This window comes from Mytilus galloprovincialis, chromosome 4 (genome assembly GCF_965363235.1).
Source record: "Mytilus galloprovincialis chromosome 4, xbMytGall1.hap1.1, whole genome shotgun sequence".
NCBI classification, from domain to species: domain Eukaryota; kingdom Metazoa; phylum Mollusca; class Bivalvia; order Mytilida; family Mytilidae; genus Mytilus; species Mytilus galloprovincialis.
The window spans coordinates 94,688,818-94,710,202 of record NC_134841.1 but is presented as its reverse complement, the minus strand read 5'-3'; the positions used below and the strand labels follow the sequence as shown (position 1 = coordinate 94,710,202).

At 33.4% G+C, this 21,385-nt stretch overlaps 1 long non-coding RNA gene across 1 annotated transcript; it reads right to left on the bottom strand.

The window, feature by feature from the left end:
• Window positions 1-944: 944 nt before the first annotated feature.
• Window positions 945-21,274, bottom strand: LOC143073453 (uncharacterized). The gene is made up of 3 exons (XR_012977504.1): window positions 21,067-21,274; window positions 8,146-8,309; window positions 945-1,033 (listed from the first exon to the last, which is right to left on the bottom strand). It is a non-coding gene; the product is annotated as an uncharacterized LOC143073453 (long non-coding RNA).
• Window positions 21,275-21,385: the final 111 nt, after the last annotated feature.

Here is a 21,385-nt window from a genome sequence, read left to right as displayed (position 1 = left end):
ATTATACAAAATCCTTTCTTTTTTAGTCTAATGTACCAAGTCTCACACTTAAAATTGTTTTCTATCAATAAAGACCGTGCATAAAAATAAAAAGATGCTGTATTATAACCAACTAGACAAGTATCCAATGAAAACGAAAGAGCAAGGATGTTAACAAATGCATGTTACCATATGGTCTTCACTGATGTACTATAGCTGTTCTCGGGATAATTATATCATCATCGGCACCAATATTATTGCTCCGGATGCGCATTTTGAAAATTATTGTAGCACAGAAGCTGCACCAAAATATCCAAATTTTAAGTTCAAGTAAATGCTTCACTGCTACTCAACTTACAAAAACCCAGCCCTGACAATACTTATCGCAGACATGTGATTCGTTTATACCCCCACCAATCCAACCGACAACAACGGCATAGTTTCACAAACAAAATTACACTTTGTACAGTTGAATTCCGAGCCAACCAATAACTTGCATTGTTAATTCTGTTGTTTTTCTCTCCTTGCTTCCATCCTATTTTAGAATACTTGATTGTACTCCATTCCTCGTGTATCATGTATATACATTATTGTATATACTAAGAACTTGCCTAAATATGTATGACAAAGATTCATACAGAAAATATATTCTTTCCATGCATTTATCCCCATTACAGCATTGCAATTCTGATTTTTATAGCTTCTCCTTAAATAACCATTTTTACTTTTTAACCCTATGAATATTGCATGAACACATTTGTGTATGTATTTTTATTATATGACATACCGTGAACTGGACGTTTTAACCATACTTTATTTTGGTTGCTGCTGCTCATTGTGAAATAATAAGTGTCGGTTGTTGGAAAGTCACTGGCATAACAACAGCATTCGGATTCGATTATCATATTGCATTGTTCAGTAAAATAGCAGAATTCAAAACAACTGTTTGTATCGCCTTTAGTGGTTCCGAACATGAACTGTTGAGGTGAATTTGGCTCAAGACTTAGTAAATGGTCCCATTGTACCACGTAATACAACCACTCGAGACCATTAGCTGGAACATTTAAAACAAAATACGTTCATGAGAAGAGTTGTATGAATATCTTTAACATGTTTCGGAAAATACCAATATTTTTTTAACAACTTCATAGCTTGTTGCATAAGCTTTCTTGTACTCTTATCGTCTGCTTTTTAAGGTGTTACATTGTAACTCCGATACAGGGAAATAAATCTGTAAAATCAACTAAACGTTTTATTGACATTGTATTCATAAGGAAATATTAAGCTTCTCAATTATCAAAACTAGTGTTTGTCAAACTGCTATGTAGCCAATGGAATTTTTCCGAGAAAGTGTGTAGTTCAATGTTTTTGAAAGTTCAATATTTTTGTCAAACGGTCAAAGTAAATATTTTGTCAAAATTTTATGAAAGTTAAACGAATCAAATTTATTATAGCCAAGGTGGTACTTAAGCTTCCGTTATGGTCGTTATGTGTGACGTCATAAATCTAAATTTTGCATGATTTTTTTTAAATATGATTGACCACCAATATACAAATAAATAGAAACAACACTACAGATACGTAAAATAACCTTTGAAGCACGTAGTCGTAATACCCAATGAAAACAGTAGAATGCTACATTATATATGTAGTATAGAAGATGATGGCGTCAACTATTTTTCATTGATCTCATCACGTAAAATCAAAGAAACTGTCTGTTAGTTTTAAGTTATCGTTTGGCAACTTTGCAGAGAAACTGTTTTGTAAACTCTCTGTTTTTCTCACCATAAAGTCCCAACGGTTTCGGTAACAGGTAGTCATAAACTTAAAATGAAAACTGTTTATATGAATAGCCTTACGGAACTCTTTATTTAATGCCTGATGTATAGATAATTTATATTAGTAAATTGTGTTTATTATAATTTTTTACCATATAGTTTCTTTTCCAGTCGTACAAAAAGATGCAATACAATCCGAATTTTTATAAAAGAATAAATAGTTTGTTTTATGTTGTATTATAATTTGTGTACACGTCTCTCGGGTACCTATAGTTATGGACATTTTGATTCATGAGAATATGTATTTATTAGAATTTTGAGTTCTTTGTGGTAGGAATGAGGATTCTTTCAATTCCAATTCTTTCTAAAACATGATAATACAAAAAGGATAGCTGGAATAACAAAAATACCGAAAAGTACAACAGAGCACGTCAACCACCTACATTCGACTCCTCCAAACAAAAATGATATCTGAACAAATCCAATCAACAACGAACATCACTAAAAAATCTGAACAAATTCCAATAAAATGAAAAAAATCTTTCATTGATCCATTAAAATAAATACTTGCCTGCGTTTGACAAAAATACAATCCACAATAATATTAACAATCTCATGTTTGAAGGAGACAAGAAAGACTTGAGTCGCCAATGGTTATCTCTGTATTGTTTCTTCTTCTCAAAAGGGTTATAAACTAACATGTGCAATGTTGTGTATTCATTTTTAATATATTCACAGTTGTGAAGTCACATCAACACAATACAAGCTGCTTATAATAATATTGCGATTGAAACTGGCTCTAGATTTGGCCCTAGTCGTTTTCTGTAAACTCATGTTGGTCTAACCACCATGAGATTGAAAGATTGAACATTATGCATTGATACAATATTGACCTTGAGTAATGTGTGGTTTTCTTTACCCAATTTAAACAAGAGTATTCAAAAGCATTATTTCAAAATATTATTACTAAATATCAATAAAAATTGATTTTTAAATTGATCTTTTTTAAATTCTATAATTACATCTATCATAACATTTCAATGTCATACATACAAACGTGTTAACAAACACATATTGTTTTCTCATATCTTGAATGACCGATTTGATTTTGTTTGAACAACGTCTTTCAATATTAATTCAAGAGATTCTGATTTTGTAATAGCTTAACTGACATTGTTTATTTTGGACTTATGAGTTTGAATGTCCCTTTCAAATTGGTATATGTTCTTCAATTTGATTTGGCTTAAAACTGTTTTAATTCGAGCACAACTGACGGGTCTGATGTAAACGTAACGTGTGTTATCCTCTTATGCGTACCAAACTATAATCCTGGTATCTTTGATGATTTTGTTTTATCTCCAACTCTAACCTCTACTTTTTTCCATTGCGCTAACCACAACCCAAGCTCTGATGTCAAAAACTGAGTACGCATGCACCGCAACATATTGAAATCAAGGGTTAACCAAAAACAGTATATATCTTGGATTGCTGAAAATAGTTGGTGAAACTCGGAATATCAATATGAGGACATTTTTATTATTGAGCTCAACTGCTTACTTTTGAAATGTATTTTAGGCAACAGGGGAGTTGTCGCAATGGTATCCGTAAATATGGTAAAGCTAAAAATAATACAGGACACAATAATACAATAATACAATGCGTTCAATGGTATGACCTACAAACCCACTCACAACCTATGGTTGAGAAATGACACAGTACAATAATACAATGCGTTCAATGGTATGACCTACAAACCCACTCACAACCTATGGTTGAGAAATGACACAGTACAATAATACAATGCGTTCAATGGTATGACCTACAAACCCACTCACAACCTATGGTTGAGAAATGACACAGTACAATAATACAATGCGTTCAATGGTATGACCTACAAACCCACTCACAACCTATGGTTGAGAAATGACACAGTACAATAATACAATGCGTTCAATGGTATGACCTACAAACCCACTCACAACCTATGGTTGAGAAATGACACAGTACAATAATACAATGCGTTCAATGGTATGACCTACAAACCCACTCACAACCTATGGTTAAGAAATGACACAGTATTACCTACAAAAGACAATGATATGATAGAACCGGAAATGGAGGACATTTTGAACTACTCTGACAATTATTAGTACACGAGGGAATTAAACTTTGAGTAAGTACAGGAACTCACCGATGTCCATAGCAGCATTGAGCTCAACGTGTTGCATTCATTAATACATTCTCTTTACAACTGCACCTAGTAAGGTATCTACTGCAAAAATCTCCATGATTGGGTAAACTCTGGTCAGGGTACATCATTTGATTTGAGTGTTCTCCATTACTTAGATAGTATATTTTGCTTTAAACACCATTCTACTAGCGAAAAACACGATCGACTTTGCGAAAAAAAATGTCATACTATTTTACAATCTCCCACTTCGAACATATACTCCTTTTGTGTAAGCTTCTAAAAAGTGCCAGAAGTAACATAACTTATATATTTAATGTATACATATGTATTCTCGTTTGAATTGTTTTACATGGTCATTTCGGGACCTTTTATAGCTGACTATGTGGTATGGGCTTTGCTCATTGTTGAAGGCAGTACGGTGAAATATTGTAGTTGTTAATTTCTGTGTCATTTTGGTGTCTTGTGGAGAGTTGTCTATTGGCAATCATACCACATTTTCTTTTATATATATACCTATATATACTGGTTTACGTTTTTTTCAGTTGTATTTCTATTTTTTATTTTCTTGTGTATTGTCTATTGCAATTCTGTGAGAATCAATGTACTGATTATGCCTTTAATGGGTCCTCTAATGGAAATAAAAAAAATATTTATCTATCAGCTATCTAGAGTGCATTTATGATGGGCATAGCAAAAATGAGTTATCTCCCGTTCACTAAGAAATAAGTCATTTACACTAAAACATTAAATATACTATTATATATCTTTTTTGTTGTTGGTATATAAAAATACCTGGCCACGTCCACTCTGTTTGTTAGATGTATTTCTATGGAACGCCATGACTGTCTTCTGATGTTGATTTTTAATATGTTCGGTGCTTTATGCATTATATTCAGTAGTATTTATATTATGTTCAGTAGTTTTCATATTATGTTCAGTAGTTTTGACATTATGTTCAGTGCTTTGGTTATTATGTTCAGTAGTTTCGTTATTATATGTAGTGGTAGTTAAATTTATCTTCGGTACTTCTGACGTTATATTCAGTGCATTTTTCATTATGTTCAGTACTTTCGACATTATGTTCAGTAGATTCAATATTATTTGCAGTACATTATGTATTACCTTCAGTGGGACCCGGTTTCTTTGTATTCGGTGGATTATTCATTATGTTCAGTAAAAGATTCAGTATTATTCTCTGTTCAATGAACTATATGTTCAGTGGTTGTATTATTATGATGATGCAGTTAAAGTCGTGAAATCAATAACGGAAATTGTCGGAAAAAAAGAGCGCAAATATTTTCGACAGACTTATCCTTTTGGAAACCTTTACAGGATGGAATAAAAATAGAAGAAATGGAAGCAGTATTAAATCGGTTTGGTTTACGTTCACAATGTTGCCAATTTTCACAAGGAAAACAATACTCCTGACTTAATTTGTAAGATGTCATGATTGATTGATTGATTGTTGTTTTCTGAACTACAGTGGCAAATATTTCACGCATAGTTATGACAGAGATCGAGAAGAGTTTCTAAACAAGAAATACGAAGTTGCGTGTGTTGTAGCTGATACACCATGACCATAGTCGACAACATGACAAACAGCAAAAACAAAAAATAAAAAAAACATATTCTATAGCTTTTGTATTCCTAGTAGGTAACCCTTTTGTTGGTTTGTTGTGGCATATTAATCTCAGGCACCGACTTTTAACAGACCAGCAACAATCTCCTTGTAGATATTCGCATAGCATTCTGCATCTTACATCTCTAATAGGCGCTTTGATATAAAATATTTATTTGAAATAACCCAAGAAATATGAGGTTGTGGAAGAATTTTACAGAATAGAAAATAATGTCCGTCCCCAAAAAAGAAGGTGGACAAAAAAATAGAGAATAGAGAATAACATGGTGTATCAACTACAACGCATGCAACTTCTTATTTCTTGTTTAAAAAATTCTTCTCTCTGTCATAAATATGCGTGAAATATTTGCCACTGTACATTAAGAAAAGTAACAATCATTCAATCAGGACATCTAAAAGATTAAGTCAGGTATTTTTTTCCTTGTGGAAATTGTCAACGTGTGAAAGTAAACCAAATGTATTTAATTACTGCTTCCATTTCTTCTACTTTCATTCCATCCCGTAAAGGTTTCCACAAAGAAAACGTTCGTCGAAAATATATATATCATTATAATACAACCACTGAACATATAGTTCATTGAACAGAGAATAATACTGAATCTTTACTGAACATAATAAATAATCCACCGAATATAAAGAAACCGGGTCCCACTGAAGATAATACATAATGTACTGCAAATAATATTGATTCTACTGAACATAATGTCGAAAGTACTGAACATAATGAAAAATGCACTGAATATAACGTCAGAAGTACCGAAGATAATTTAACTACCACTGCATATAATAATGAAACTACTGAACATAATAACCAAAGCACTGAACATAATGCAAAAACTACTGAACATAATATGAAAACTACTGGACATAATATAAATACTACTGAACATAATATGAAAACTACTGGACATAATATACATACTACTGAACATAATGCACAAAGCACCGAACATATTAAAAATCAACATCAGAAGACAGTCATGGCGTTCCATATATTTCTATTTGTATCCATCTGATGCGTTAAGCCATTTCCAACTGATTTTCATAGTTCGTTAAAATGTTGTACTGTTACACCACTGTCCCAGGTTAGGGCGAGGTTTGTGATCTAGCTAATATGTTTAAGCCCGCCGCATTCTAATATTTTGTTCCTGTCTCAAGTCAGGTGCCTGTAATGCAGTGCATGTCGTTTGTTGATGTGTTACATATTTGTTTTTCGTTCATTTTTTTAAACATAAATCAGGCTGTTAGTTTTCTCGTTTGGATTGTTTTGCATTTGTCATATCGAGGTCTTTTATAGCTGACTATGCGGTATGGGCTTTGGTCATTGTTGACGGCTGTTAATTTCTGTGTCATTTGGTCTCTTGTGGAGAGTTGTCTCATTGGCAATCATACCACACCTTCTTTTTTTATATTTGCAATGGTCTGGCACTTAAGTATAAGGTAAGTCACATTATATCATTCATGCCCTGTCCAGATCAATAGATGACCAGGTTTGTTATAGATCCATTGCAACACCACGTAATTCATATCCTGCCAATTGCAATAGATAATTAGGTTTGCTAGAAACGAAAATTCTTGAGTAGTTGTTAACGTTTTTTAATCATTTAAATTAAAGGATAATAACAACACGAAGTCTATTCACAAGTGAAAATACGATAAAAAAAAAATCAATGATGTTCGTGATATAAAACGGAACTTTATGCCTCTAAACTAGCAAAAAATGTCATTCAATGGAGAAGATTTAAGTTTTAAACTCCGAGGATTTCTACATGATGAAATAATCATTTATTTCAGACAATACATGTAATATACCAAACAGTTATTCTGACAAAACTATATTAAATCGAACAAGACAAGTGGATAGAGTGCACTGCCGTCAAGTTCGACTTAGCTAATGGGGTATACGTATTGTTTTTAGAGCACACTTTGCCATCTGCTATGGTTATTTCCAATTTATACAATGCATTATACATATGATAGGCAAGTCACCTTAAGTATAAATCAGATTTGATGATAACACAGAAATGACTTTACAGACAATATGAATATAAATCATACTTCTCCATAATCAAATTTAAATAACCAATAATGTCATTATCTAATAAAAGTACAATTTCGCCAAAGTTAAGTTAATAAAATATTTTCAGACTTCCATTTGTGTAAAGAAAATTAGACTTGATGCATTTGTATATGCCAAGATGAAAAGATGCACTATGCGCTGAAGATAGGAAAAATCGATAAACTCTCAAATAGCTGTACAAGTTCACATCACGATACCAGTAAAGCATTTTAAAGGAAATGTCTTTTTCCACATGTTTCAATACTTTATTGACTATTTCGATTCACATTGCTTGCATGTTTGTTTCTCTTCCTTTGAATCATTTTATTTTATCTTTGTTTATTTAGAACTGTTTTCGTATGTTGTGTTTGTGTTTTTTCCAAACATTAACCGCTTATAAGAGACAATGTAACAAGAAGGGAACAGCAAAGTTGTTTTTTGACGTGTAAGGGATACAAACAACATAAAAAAATTTATTGATCATTTTAGCAATATTTACCTCTTGTTAGCTAAACGATTTCAAATTTTATGAGTCTGTCCGGGTCCAGCTGAAGCCCAACTCTGGGTGCATGACTATCTATCTGTATCGGAGACCCAAGTTGCAACGGTGGCCTCGGGCTGTCTCTGCTCTTTGTTCTGGTTATTGCCTCTTTGATTCATTCCCTGTTTCCATCCAAATAATAAAAGTAAAAATAAATGAATATACGGTCTAAACTTTATTAATCTTCACATTGTTCTTTATAAGGACCGAGTAATAATCAAAGAACAAAGGTCGACAAAGATTTCATATCAGCAGGTATTTTGTGCATTCTTTCAGTATAGTAGCTAAATATTATTGAATAGAATGTACGTATTAATATTCTTTTTGTTGTTCTGGTTGTACTAGTGTGCTTAATATCTATTAGATCGGCGTTTTGTATAGATTTTACCAAACACATAGTTTTACCCCGCTACATTGTTATGTTATTGAAATATAATTAAAAGTATGGTTATTGTTTCGTTAAGTTGCTATCTCATTGGCGTTCATGTGATCTATAAAATAGAAAATATATCAACATTTGTATATCAAACGTATCCTTAGTTAAAAATTACATGGTACTCATTTCACCTTGACATATCAAAATTCTTCCCACAAGTAGTTTTTAGAAATGCTTAAATCATGAATATATTACCGCAAACAATGAACAATGTAACATTTTGCAGATTATAAATAAAAGTAATAATGCGTGTCAAGAAATGAAAACGATTCAGTTTATGAAACTTTCTGAATTTTGATATCGATATAATAGCCTGATTCGGCAGCAATATTGTTCTACTTCGACAAGACATCATTTGTAAAACAGAGGAAATAAATTTTGAAATAACGTTGGTGTTCAAATGGAAATTTTGTTTATGATTAATTCAGACGCATGCATATTTATTTGTCAAAACCTGTCAGCGTGAGAGTAAGATGGAAAAGTGCTATTTGATTACTGTAATTGAATAAACTTTTAGTAATCGTTTTTTTTTCAATTCAGATGACAAATTATAAAATGATATACATAACCACAATTACACGACTGAAAAAAATCTACATATATGTTGGTGCCACCTTTCTGAGAATGTTTAGTTACGACTCTTTTATCTCTAAAAATTCTTAGTTTTTTCAAAGGACTAAACATGAAAGTTTATTACGGTACAAAAAGGGCATTTTCATGATGAGTGAACTACTCTTGGGACAGTTGTATTGACTTCCGCTTTCATATTGCCCATATCTGCGAATCTGGTATTACATGTACCAATGATTCTGCCAGTGCAGCATTAAACTATTATTATATAGTACATTAGTCAGTCTATATATCTATATCACGATAATTCCTTCTTCATAAGAGCCAATTTTTACAGAATAGATTCTTCCGTGACAATGTATAATGTAAGTTAGACAAATTATAGTTAATAGAGTGTTATGACTATGATAATTTCTGATAGTTTGTAGTCTCATTATATAAGTAATTTCAATTCCGAATTTGTCTACACCTACTGAACGGAAGCTATAAACAGACAATATTATTTCTTATTTATTATCTTATTATCATCACAAGACATGAAAACATACTGTAAATCAAAGAAAATTGCTTTTTTTATGTTGAAACCATTTATTGCTGAACCAGATTCTTTCATGTTACAAAGAATAGACCAGTAAAAATAGGAGTCAGAGAATTAGGACAAAAATCTGTTATTGTCTTCTTTTTATCGAAATTGGTAATCATTCTTCCGGTATCCGATATATTTTCTCTTATCATACTTTAAGGTCTACCGAGTCATTTAACATAACACATTTTCTTTAATTTGTTAAGTTGGAATACCAAAGCTGTACACAAATGAAGATTGTAGTCAAACAAACTACAGTTTCATTATAAGAAATATTGTCGTGACTTTTTATTGTGATTCATGCAAATTACACTATGCTTACTATTGTTAGAACACCTGATAAGCCGTTCTTTACATAAAAAAAACCATAACTGTTGTTATTTAGATAGATATTAGTACGGATGTGGTATGAGTGCCAATGAGACAACTCTCCGTCCAAGTCACTATTTCTAAAAATTAAACCATCATATGCCTTCAACACGGAGCCTTGGCTCACGACGAACAGGAAGCTATAAAAGGCCACACCAATCACGTTTGTAATACCATTCAAACAGGACAACAGTTTAATCTATATAAAAAACGAGAAGCAAGACTCACTTTTGAAACACATTATTTGTCTCTTACATTACGACTGTCTGATTTCTTCCGTTTTCTGTCTACTTAAAATGCAGTAGTTGTTCATTTTTATACCTTATAAGTAAAGTTTTATTTACTCTTCAATCTATTTAAGAATAATTACTATATTCCACGTAATACGTAGCATTAATCATATCTGTGAAAAAAATGTAATATTTAACACGCATAGTTACATTCTATAGCTGTATCTAGTCTTATACTCCACGTTATAGGTTACATTTTTTAACTATGTTTTATTTTATTTGGTGCATGTATCGTTCTGTTCTACATAATATTTAAAATTTAACGATCTTTGTTCTACGTAATACATACCATATATCACCTTTTATTTACGCCTTATGTAACATTTTCTAATATTATATATACATTTATTTCTATATTCTGCGTAATATGTAACATTTATCGCCATTCTCTAAGTAATAAGTTACATTTATCGCTCTACTATGTGTAATATGTATCATTTATCGCTTTACTCCACGTAATAAGTTACATGTATCGCTTTACTCTGTGTAATATGTAACATTTATCGCTATACTCTGTAATATGTAACATTTATCGCTATACTCTGTGTAATATGTAACATATATCGCTTTACTCTGTGTAATATGTATCATTTATCGCTTTACTCTATGTAATATGTATCACTTATCGCTTTACTCTGTGTAATATGTAACATTTATCGCCATACTCTACGTAATATGTATCACTTATCGCTATACTCTGTGGTATACGTTACATGTATAACTCTGTGTTCAACGTGATGTAAAGCATTTAGCAATGTGTGTTCAACGTAATAATTATATGTTCCATTTATGTTTTGTGATCTACGTAATCTGTAACAAGTATCGCTATATTCTACAAACTATTTATCTTACATCGCTATTTTCCATCTTTTATTATATAACATAATACATCCCTCAGGTATTAAAACAAAAATAACTCTTTATAAATGTGGCGCGTCAGATTATTATATTTTAAATATTTAATGCAGAATTTGCACGCTTCTAAGATTGAACATTCTTCATCTATTTATTACAACTAAAAAAATCATAATCATATCACAATCTATATTAGTATCTGTTGATTCAATTTGTGGTTATTATACATATCTATGTATTACCAGAAACACACAAGCTTATTGGTGGAACCTCTAGTTACTATCATACATAGTTCACATTACAGTTAGTAAATAAGTAAGTAAAAAACAAAATAAAGTTGGCATATAAATTACACATATAATATCAAATAAAACATGAGCTCTGGTTAGCTCTTTAACCGACTATCATATAAAATTATGCAGCTTCATGCAACATACTGAAATTAAATGAGACTTGTATTGGAAAAAACTTAAATAGCAGAACTTATAATCGACAAATAAAGCATACTTATATTCCTCATTACAATACCAAGAGACACAGGGCTATAACCCTAGCTGGTCCACGTTCTAAGTTAAAATGACAATGTAGAACTTGAAGGTCATGTCATAAAGTAGTAACATGGAGAAAAAAACCATTGTGATGCAATACATATCCAATATACTATCATGTTAAGAAATGAATTATAATTGTGTGCTCTTTTATGTTCCCATCAACTAATGTGTTTCATGGGATTACACGAAATGTGGAATGTAAAGTTTTTACTCATCGATACTTTATATTTGTACTTTGCTTTGTATACTGCTGTTTGTCTCTTTGTCTTTTTATTTTTTAGCCATGGCCTTGTCAGTATAATTTCGACTTGTGAGTTTGTATGTCCTGTTTGTATCTGTGGACCCTCTTTTAAATGTCCTTCATAGTAAATAAAGGCAACGGTATTATACCCTGTTCAAAAGTGAAAAATCGATTGAGAGAAAACAAATCCGGGTTACAAACTAAAACCGAGGGAACCACATCAACTATAATAGGAAACAAATTAACAACAGGAACACTGAAGTACAACAAAAACAAACGCCAACATACATTACAAACGAACTATTTGATAACAACTGTCATATTCCTGGATTGGTACAGGACATTTTAAGAAAAGAATGGTGGGTTAAACCTGGTTTTATGATAAGCCAAACCTACCGCTTATATTGCAATGTTAATCAAACATACAATCTATACTATTCAATATAAAATTTTATCAAATGAGGAGACCTCATTTTGTTTGTCGCTTCTCTTCTTTCCACAATAAATTATCACCATGCCTTTGTGTCCTATAGGTACCATGCATAGTCGCATTTGTCATCCTCGCTTATGATTATTCTGTTTGGGTTATTTTAGGAGGAGAACGAAAAAAAAAAAGCGTCCGGATAATGTTCCCGTCATCGGACGGACTTTACAGTCATCAACAAGACTTCCGTTTAAGGCTGTTTAAAATTGCACATAATTTAGGTAATAAGGTACTTGGGGGGAAAGGTATTTTTTTCGCTTTTTTTCTGTATACTATGAACATATATTATATACTATAAATAAAGTGAACATTGTTTTTGCTATTTACTATCAATTCCAAGTTTACTGTCAACGGCGGTCATATATTGTTATAGAGATTATCAGAGTATATGTCTGTTCACAGTACACCGTGAGAACAGTTTACATCACGTCATCCACGCTCTGAATGTCCGCGATTTACTACGTGACAGAAATATAACTCAAACACACGCAAGAAAACTCGTCACTGACAATGAAACGCTCAAACAAATGATATAATAGTCGATACAACATGTAACCGGCAGAACTGCGTTACTTGTTTAGCGAATATTTAATCTTGAACTACATACAATATTTAATCTTGAACTACATAAAATCATTTTAACAATACCAGTCCAAACAATTATCATGACAATGACGGTACTGAAAGGCTATTTTATAATTATTTGGACTATACACGAGAAAACATAACACTTTATCTAACCGAAACCACATCAGAAACATCAAAAACAAATACATGAATGTTGGAAGTTTATATTACTGAAACACTTCGTATAGCAATGCAAATTCACACACGGTTAAACAGTCATATTCGGGAAAAGTCACGTTTTTTACTTAGAAGACAGACGACATAGATATCAAACCACAATCTGTGACGCAGAAAAATTACAATAGTTAGTTTAGACATAGACACATCGTTTAGACCAACCAATTCGTGATGGTGTCCATAAAATTTACGGAGTGTCATTTTAAGCTTTCCTCCTCGTAACTCTGTTGGAGCAGTTTTTGCACAAGGAGCACACTCCTGTGTATGAACTCCGTATAGTGTAAACATGCACGAGCATAACGTATCAATTAAAACATGTAAGCACCATATGACGGAGCAGAGGGTATATGTTACTGCCGAGAAATGGGAAAGTGATAATTGGGGAACTGATATCATCCCGTTTGTCATAAAATTGAGAATGGAAATGGGGAATGTGCCAAAGAGACAACAACCCGACCATAGAGCAGACAACAGCAGAAGGTCACCAACAGGTCTTCAATGCAACGCACCCGGAGGCGTCCTTCAGCTGGCCCCTAAACAAATATATACTGGTTCAGTGATAATGAACACCATACTAAACTCCAAATTGTACACAAGAAACTAAAAGTTATAGACTTGATCAGACTTTAGTGTGAAGTTCTTCTGTGTCAATATTGAGGAAAAGATCCAGGTATGAAGCAATCCTTCTAGTGCCAATAGTATATTTAATTTCAAGTTCACTGGGATATATGCGATTCAAGTTCTGACTAGAATATGGACCATTCAGTGATAGGAAAACATCCTCAATATATCTGAAAGTAAAATAAAACTGAAATAAAAATGTAATGATAAAAAAAAACTAAAACTAGTGCCAGCTCTGTCACAAGCAAAAAAACATAACTCTTAACAATAAGAGCATACAAGTTACAAGCATGGGGACATATTCTAATGTATCCACACAGCACGAGCAACAAATCCTGCAATCAATATAAAAAATGTATAATACACTTTTCGAAAAACCTCATTTTAATGTGACGTTACCATTTCATTATAGCGGTCAAATGGGCTGTAAAGCAATTCATTGGGTCATAATCTCATGCTAACTGACGAATTAAATCTAAACGAATGATAAGTAAATCTAATATTTAGTACTATTGACATTCCTTATAGCATAAATGAAAGCATAATTGTATCACTTAATTCAGAATGAAATATGCAAATACCAACACAAAATTAAACTGTTACATCATAATTTTTAAGTGCTAGTCTGGGGCACGGTGATCTATATCTAAAGAATAATTAACGATTTTAAGCCTTGCTTGTTGACATGGATTTCGCCATGTGAGAACACAATTAATGATTTAATAAAGTTTTATTCACGGCATGATATGAATTTAATAAATTAGTGCTAATTTGAATAAGATCGTCTACTTTGATTATATCTGAAAAGAAACATACAGATTTGTATTGTTAATCTATATTAGGGCTTGATGGCGACTTGCGGCTTATTCATTTATATTGTTGAGAATAATGTGAGAAGGTTTAGAAGGGTTTTGTAAGTACTCAGTATTTCATAAACGAGAATGCTACTTATAGATCTAGAGCGTCCCTTTGGTAGAACAGCATTAGATATATCTTAAGTGTTCTCTATGCACACATGACAAAATAATGTTTCTGTTTTTGTACATGTATGGTAGTTGATCTCAATATTTTTTCTATTTTTATTAACCCTTACACTGACATAGGACAGACACTTGATCGTGGTTCATCATCCTATGGTTCTGACCTGGGATGGGCACTTGATCGTAGTTCATCATCATATGGTCCTCCCTTACCGAAAAAAGCCCTGCGGCAAACATTTGCCGCAAGTTTGCAACAAACATTGCTGCAACCTTGCAGCAAACATTTGCTGCAAACATGCAGAAACCATTTTACCATGCAAATGAAGTTTGCGGCAAGCTTCGTGCAAACATAATTATGCAAATTAGATTTGCCGCAAGCTTGCGGCAATTGTTTGCTGCAAGCTTGCAGCAATGGTTTGTTGCAAACTTGCGGCAAACTTGCAGGAACTACACATATACTTATGTCATGTGTGAAGACACATTCAATTTATCTCTTCCAAATTACACAGCAACATTTTTTAAAAGTCAATTCCTGTCTTTATTAAAACAGTCATTGAAAGAAATGAACAAGGTAAAATCTCAATGTGTATTGAGACTTAAATAAAGCTAGGTAATAATTGCATTACAGTATTTAACTTAATCTTAATAAACATAATCATGATGGTGCAGTACATCAGTTACAAATTCAAACTTATACTACATGTATATATAGTTGCTTACTTAATTATGTATGATGATAACATTTATTATTTCATTAAAACATGAAGTTCTATAAATCATTTGTACTTACAAAATTACATACTGATTATTCCATATTATTGAACCAAAATGCCTCATTGATCTCTTATATGTGAAATGCATTTCCAAACACAACCAACATGACCTAGCCACAATTTATTTGTTAGCATCCAGGAAGTGCCAACTAGGAATGCCCAGTCAATATTGTGTAATTCCTGCAATGTTCTGGCAAACATATATATAGAATGGTCAAAGTTTTCTGCAAACTTACGGCAAACATATAGAATGGTCAAAGTTTTCTGCAAACTTACGGCAAACATAGAGAATGGTCAAAGTTTTCTTATTTTAAACTTTCTGGCAATCTTATGACAAACATTGATGTTTCTGCAAACTTGCCGCAAGCTTGCAGCAATGTTTGCCAGAAGTTTGCAGCTAGCAAACATCTGCAAACACTATTTTTGTGTTCCTGCAAACTTTTTGTTTGCCACAAGCTTGCAGCAAGTCTGCTGCAAGTTTGCGGCAAACAATTCAGTTTCATTAGGGATCTGACATAGGACAGACACTTCATCGTGGTTCATCATCATATGGTCCTGACATAGGACAGACACTTGATCGGGGTTCATCACCATATGGTTCTAACCTGGGATGGACACTTAATCGTAGTTCATCATCATATGGTCCTGACATAGGACAGACACTTGATCGTGGTTCATCATCATATGGTTCTGACCTGGGAGAGACACTTGATCGTGGTTTATCATCATATGGTCCTGGCATAGGACAGACACTTGATTGTGGTTCATCATCATATGGTTCTGACCTGGGATGGACTGCACGAGGTATAGGGGGAGGGTTGAGATCTCACAAACATGTTTAACCCCGCCGCATTTTTGCGCCTGTCTCAAGTCAGGAGCCTCTGGCCTTTGTTAGTCTTGTATTATTTTAACTTTTAGTTTCTTGTGTACAATTTGGACTTTAGTCTGGCGTTCATTATCACTGAACTAGTATATATTTGTTTAGGGGCCAGCTGAAGGACGCCTCCGGTTGCGGGAATTTCTCGTTGCATTGAAGACCTATTGGTGACCTTCTGCTGTTGTCTGCTCTATGGTCGGACTGTTGTCTCTTTGGCACATTCCCCATTTCCATTCTCAATTTTACTTAATCGTTGTTCATCATCATATGGATCTGACCTGGGACGGACACTTAATCGTAGTTCATCATCATATGGTTCTGACCTGAGACGGACACTCAATCGTAGTTCATCATCATATGGTTCTGACCTGGGACGGACACTTAATCGTTGTTCATCATCATATGGTTCTGACCTGGGACGGACACTTAATCGTAGTTCATCATCATATGGTTCTGACCTGGGACGGACACTCAATCGTAGTTCATCATCATATGGTTCTGACCTGGGACGGACACTTAATCGTTGTTCATCATCATATGGATCTGACCTGGGACGGACACTTAATCGTAGTTCATCATCATATGGTTCTGACCTGGGACGGACACTTAATCGTTGTTCATCATCATATGGTTCTGACCTGGGACGGACACTTAATCGTTGTTCATCATCATATGGTTCTGACCTGGGACGGACACTTAATCGTTGTTCATCATCATATGGTTCTGACCTGGGACGGACACTTAATCGTTGTTCATCATCATATGGTTCTGACCTGGGACGGACACTTAATCGTTGTTCATCATCATATGGTTCTGACCTGGGACGGACACTTAATCGTTGTTCATCATCATATGGTTCTGACCTGGGACGGACACTTAATCGTTGTTCATCATCATATGGTTCTGACCTGGGACGGACACTTAATCGTAGTTCATCATCATATGGTTCTGACCTGGGACGGACACTCAATCGTAGTTCATCATCATATGGTTCTGACCTGGGACGGACACTTAATCGTTGTTCATCATCATATGGTTCTGACCTGGGACGGACACTTAATCGTAGTTCATCATCATATGGTTCTGACCTGGGACGGACACTTAATCGTAGTTCATCATCATATGGTTCTGACCTGGGACGGACACTTAATCGTTGTTCATCATCATATGGTTCTGACCTGGGACGGACACTTAATCGTTGTTCATCATCATATGGTTCTGACCTGGGACGGACACTTAATCGTAGTTCATCATCATATGGTTCTGACCTGGGACGGACACTTAATCGTTGTTCATCATCATATGGTTCTGACCTGGGACGGACACTTAATCGTTGTTCATCATCATATGGTTCTGACCTGGGACGGACACTTAATCGTTGTTCATCATCATATGGTTCTGACCTGGGACGGACACTTAATCGTTGTTCATCATCATATGGTTCTGACCTGGGACGGACACTTAATCGTTTTTCATCATCATATGGTTCTGACCTGGGACGGACACTTAATCGTTGTTCATCATCATATGGTTCTGACCTGGGACGGACACTTAATCGTAGTTCAACTTTGTCAACCTACGCTTCTATCAATCATATCTTCTTTATGTCCGTTCAGGACAGAATTATTGAATACAAATACAATATACTGAAAAAACAACACTTTCGTGCGAGTCAAACTGAAAGAAAAATACCATTTATAAAAACAAGAAGATGTGGTAAGATTGCCTATGAGAAAACTGTTCACCAGACAGAATTAATATAACATAGATGTACCTTAGTTAACGACCGTTTGGTATTCGAGGGAGGGGGGCAGGAGGATATTGAAAATAAAGAACTCAGCCTTGATAATCACAAAAATAAATGGTTTGTTCTGTGGAAGATTGAAAATAATAACTGACTTGCATTGTATTGAAAATAAATAACTCAGTAGGTCTAATCAAAAGTATGTGATGGCACCAGATTCTTCATAAATTCATCTTTTTTTCCCCAAAAAATCGGGAAACACTTCCAAAATCTTTTAGTAATAAAAATATAAATATTATTTAGATATACTTGAAATGTCAAATTGGTTTCATTTAACTTGAGGTATATTGTCTCAGGAACACTAACCTCACTATTATACAGCGACGTAACTATATTGAGGCAGATGCCTCATGTAGGAAATTTCAAAACCAAACGCTTGTTTCCATATCAAATTGTGTTCACGGCGAGTTCCTTGCAAGAAGCAAGTTCTGTTCTCCCTCAGACGTAGCCCCTTATTTTTCGGGATCAATGTTTTTTATTTATTTGTCTTTTGTTCATTGATTGCCCTTATGTATTCTGTAAGGGTTGCATTCCTTTTGTATAAATTTAGTAATTTTGTTATTAAATTGATCATGAGTTTAAAAAAAACAGCAGCCACAGACTTAACTATGTGAATTACATTTTTGCTTTATCATGCATAGTGGTCTTTGATGTTGTCTCTAGAAACTTAAGTCTTACACTGAATCTATACATTTTGCTTTGAGACCAAAATATTGTTTAACAATTATTAAAACAGAACTTACATTTTCTGATTAAGAAAGGGTCTGGGGAACACTTAGAAAGCATGATTTTGCATCATTTGTTCTATAGCTTCTTGGGCCTTCAGCGGCTCCAAAACCCTTCAAAACATGTTTCCAAATACTTTTAAAAGAGGATAGTTACAACCAAAATACTGTGTATGTATGCAATACATGTATATCCAGTTTGGGATATAGAAGATTTATTTCTGCAGAGGATGATGATTAATTCTGATTAAATGGTTCATAATGACTTGACTATACATGTATTATTTATAATAAACAAATAATTTAGAAATTGTATGTTTTCGAATATTATAAATATAGTTGTGAAAAATAATAATCAGTCCCTTGCTTTAATGAAAATGAAAAATCTTGCTTCAATAGTGAAGAAAATAAATAATCTGTCCTCTTAGTTTACAAAAAAAAAAAATAACCGATCCAAAACAAATCCTCCCCCCCCTTTCAGAATATCAAATGGTCGTCCCCTAAGTCTATATGAACATAAGACAAATGTGATGTTGATGGATGGCTTCTTAACTTCCAGCGGCAAATAGATATGCATATTCAGGATGAGAACTTTTTAATTATTAAAATTATCCTGCTTAGTACTAGACCGACACGCTGAACCGGATTTTAACGTGCTAGTTCACATGTAACAGTCCGCAAGTAGACATGTCACTTAAACCGGACACATTATTCTGCCTCTGAGCTGACCAGACTTTTCAATTACTCCTTAATGCCGCGTGCTTAGCAGAGAAGCAGCAGATATTAATTTTAATGTCTTTTGTTTAACACGGCTGGGGTTCGAACCCACGACCACCCGCACTCGAGGCGAACACGCTACCATGAAAACACTGAGATGGTTTAGTTATAATGGTATATGTATTACAGACGGTTAGAGGTTATTGGAAGACACGTCAAGGTTAATGAAATCACGCTGTTTACAATCATAATTATACTAATTGCAAAACTTTAGAAAGCATTTACAAATTCAGGACGAAATGTTTGTGTATTATTTCATGCCCAATAAAATCGACTTATTTCCTTTGATGAATTTAGTTACTATCTATCCATTAAATATCATAATTGATGCAAGCTGTAGTGTTGTACAATAACTTTTATTTCTTTGTTTTCTTCTTTTTTTTTTTTGTCTTGCATAAACGTTTCAAATATATATATATATATATACGAAAAGATGTAAGTCTACTACTTATTTCGGATGAATACATGTAGCCATTTCTAATCTAAAGAATGAAGTAAGACTCAAATGTTCCGCATTGTTTCTCTCCTTTAAAGTGTGTATATGTGGGTTTTGAGAAGTTTATTTCTTACTATTTATATCGTTGCTGTATAAAATAGCGTCGCTAACATGGTTTAATTTAAGTAGATTACCTTCTTTTGCCTAGCTATCAATAACTGGAAGCAGTATTTGCTACGTCAGGAATATTTCAGTTGTTGTCTCATTTGTCAGAATTTAGTGGTTTTTTTTTTATTATTGGAGAATTTATTTTTGATCCAGGTTTTTATCATAATTATGCTAAATTATCATGAAATATTTCAAATTCGGAGCTTGATTGATTAAAAAAGCTATTACTTTCAAAAGGATTTGCGTGACACGACCGCTGTTTACTTTCTTATTACATTGAAAATACCTTCTGTGACAATACTATAACCCCTTTGTTATATATTCCAGTAGATCATGTTGACAGACCACTGAAAGCGCCAAGATGTTGGAGTCTGTATCACAAGGTGTACTGTAAGTTATTACAAGATGTAATTTTAGTTCTGTTACTCTGAAACCAAATCCTTAAACTTTTAAAACTGACCAAAGTGTTTCAATTATTTGCAGTGTTAATTGTTCATGTCGTTAATAACCTGTTTATAATTAAAATTCACAATACCTTCAAATTCTGTTTCAGTAGTTATTATCTGCAGTTACTAACATCAGAAATGAATGTAAAGAGCCTTCTTTAATTCGTACTTAAGTGACACTGTATTACACAAAAAATGAACTAGATAAAAGACACAATGCCATGTTTCGTTATCCAGGCCCTAAATAAAAAAAAGGTTTGACACAGCAATGAGCATATGATGTATGTTTAGGCTTCTGTTACTTTACAAACTAGTGTGAGATATTAATTACCAAATAACTTTTAATCAACAAATTTCATAACCATTCGTCAGAGTAAATCATTTTTGATATACTATATGTTTTCTTGT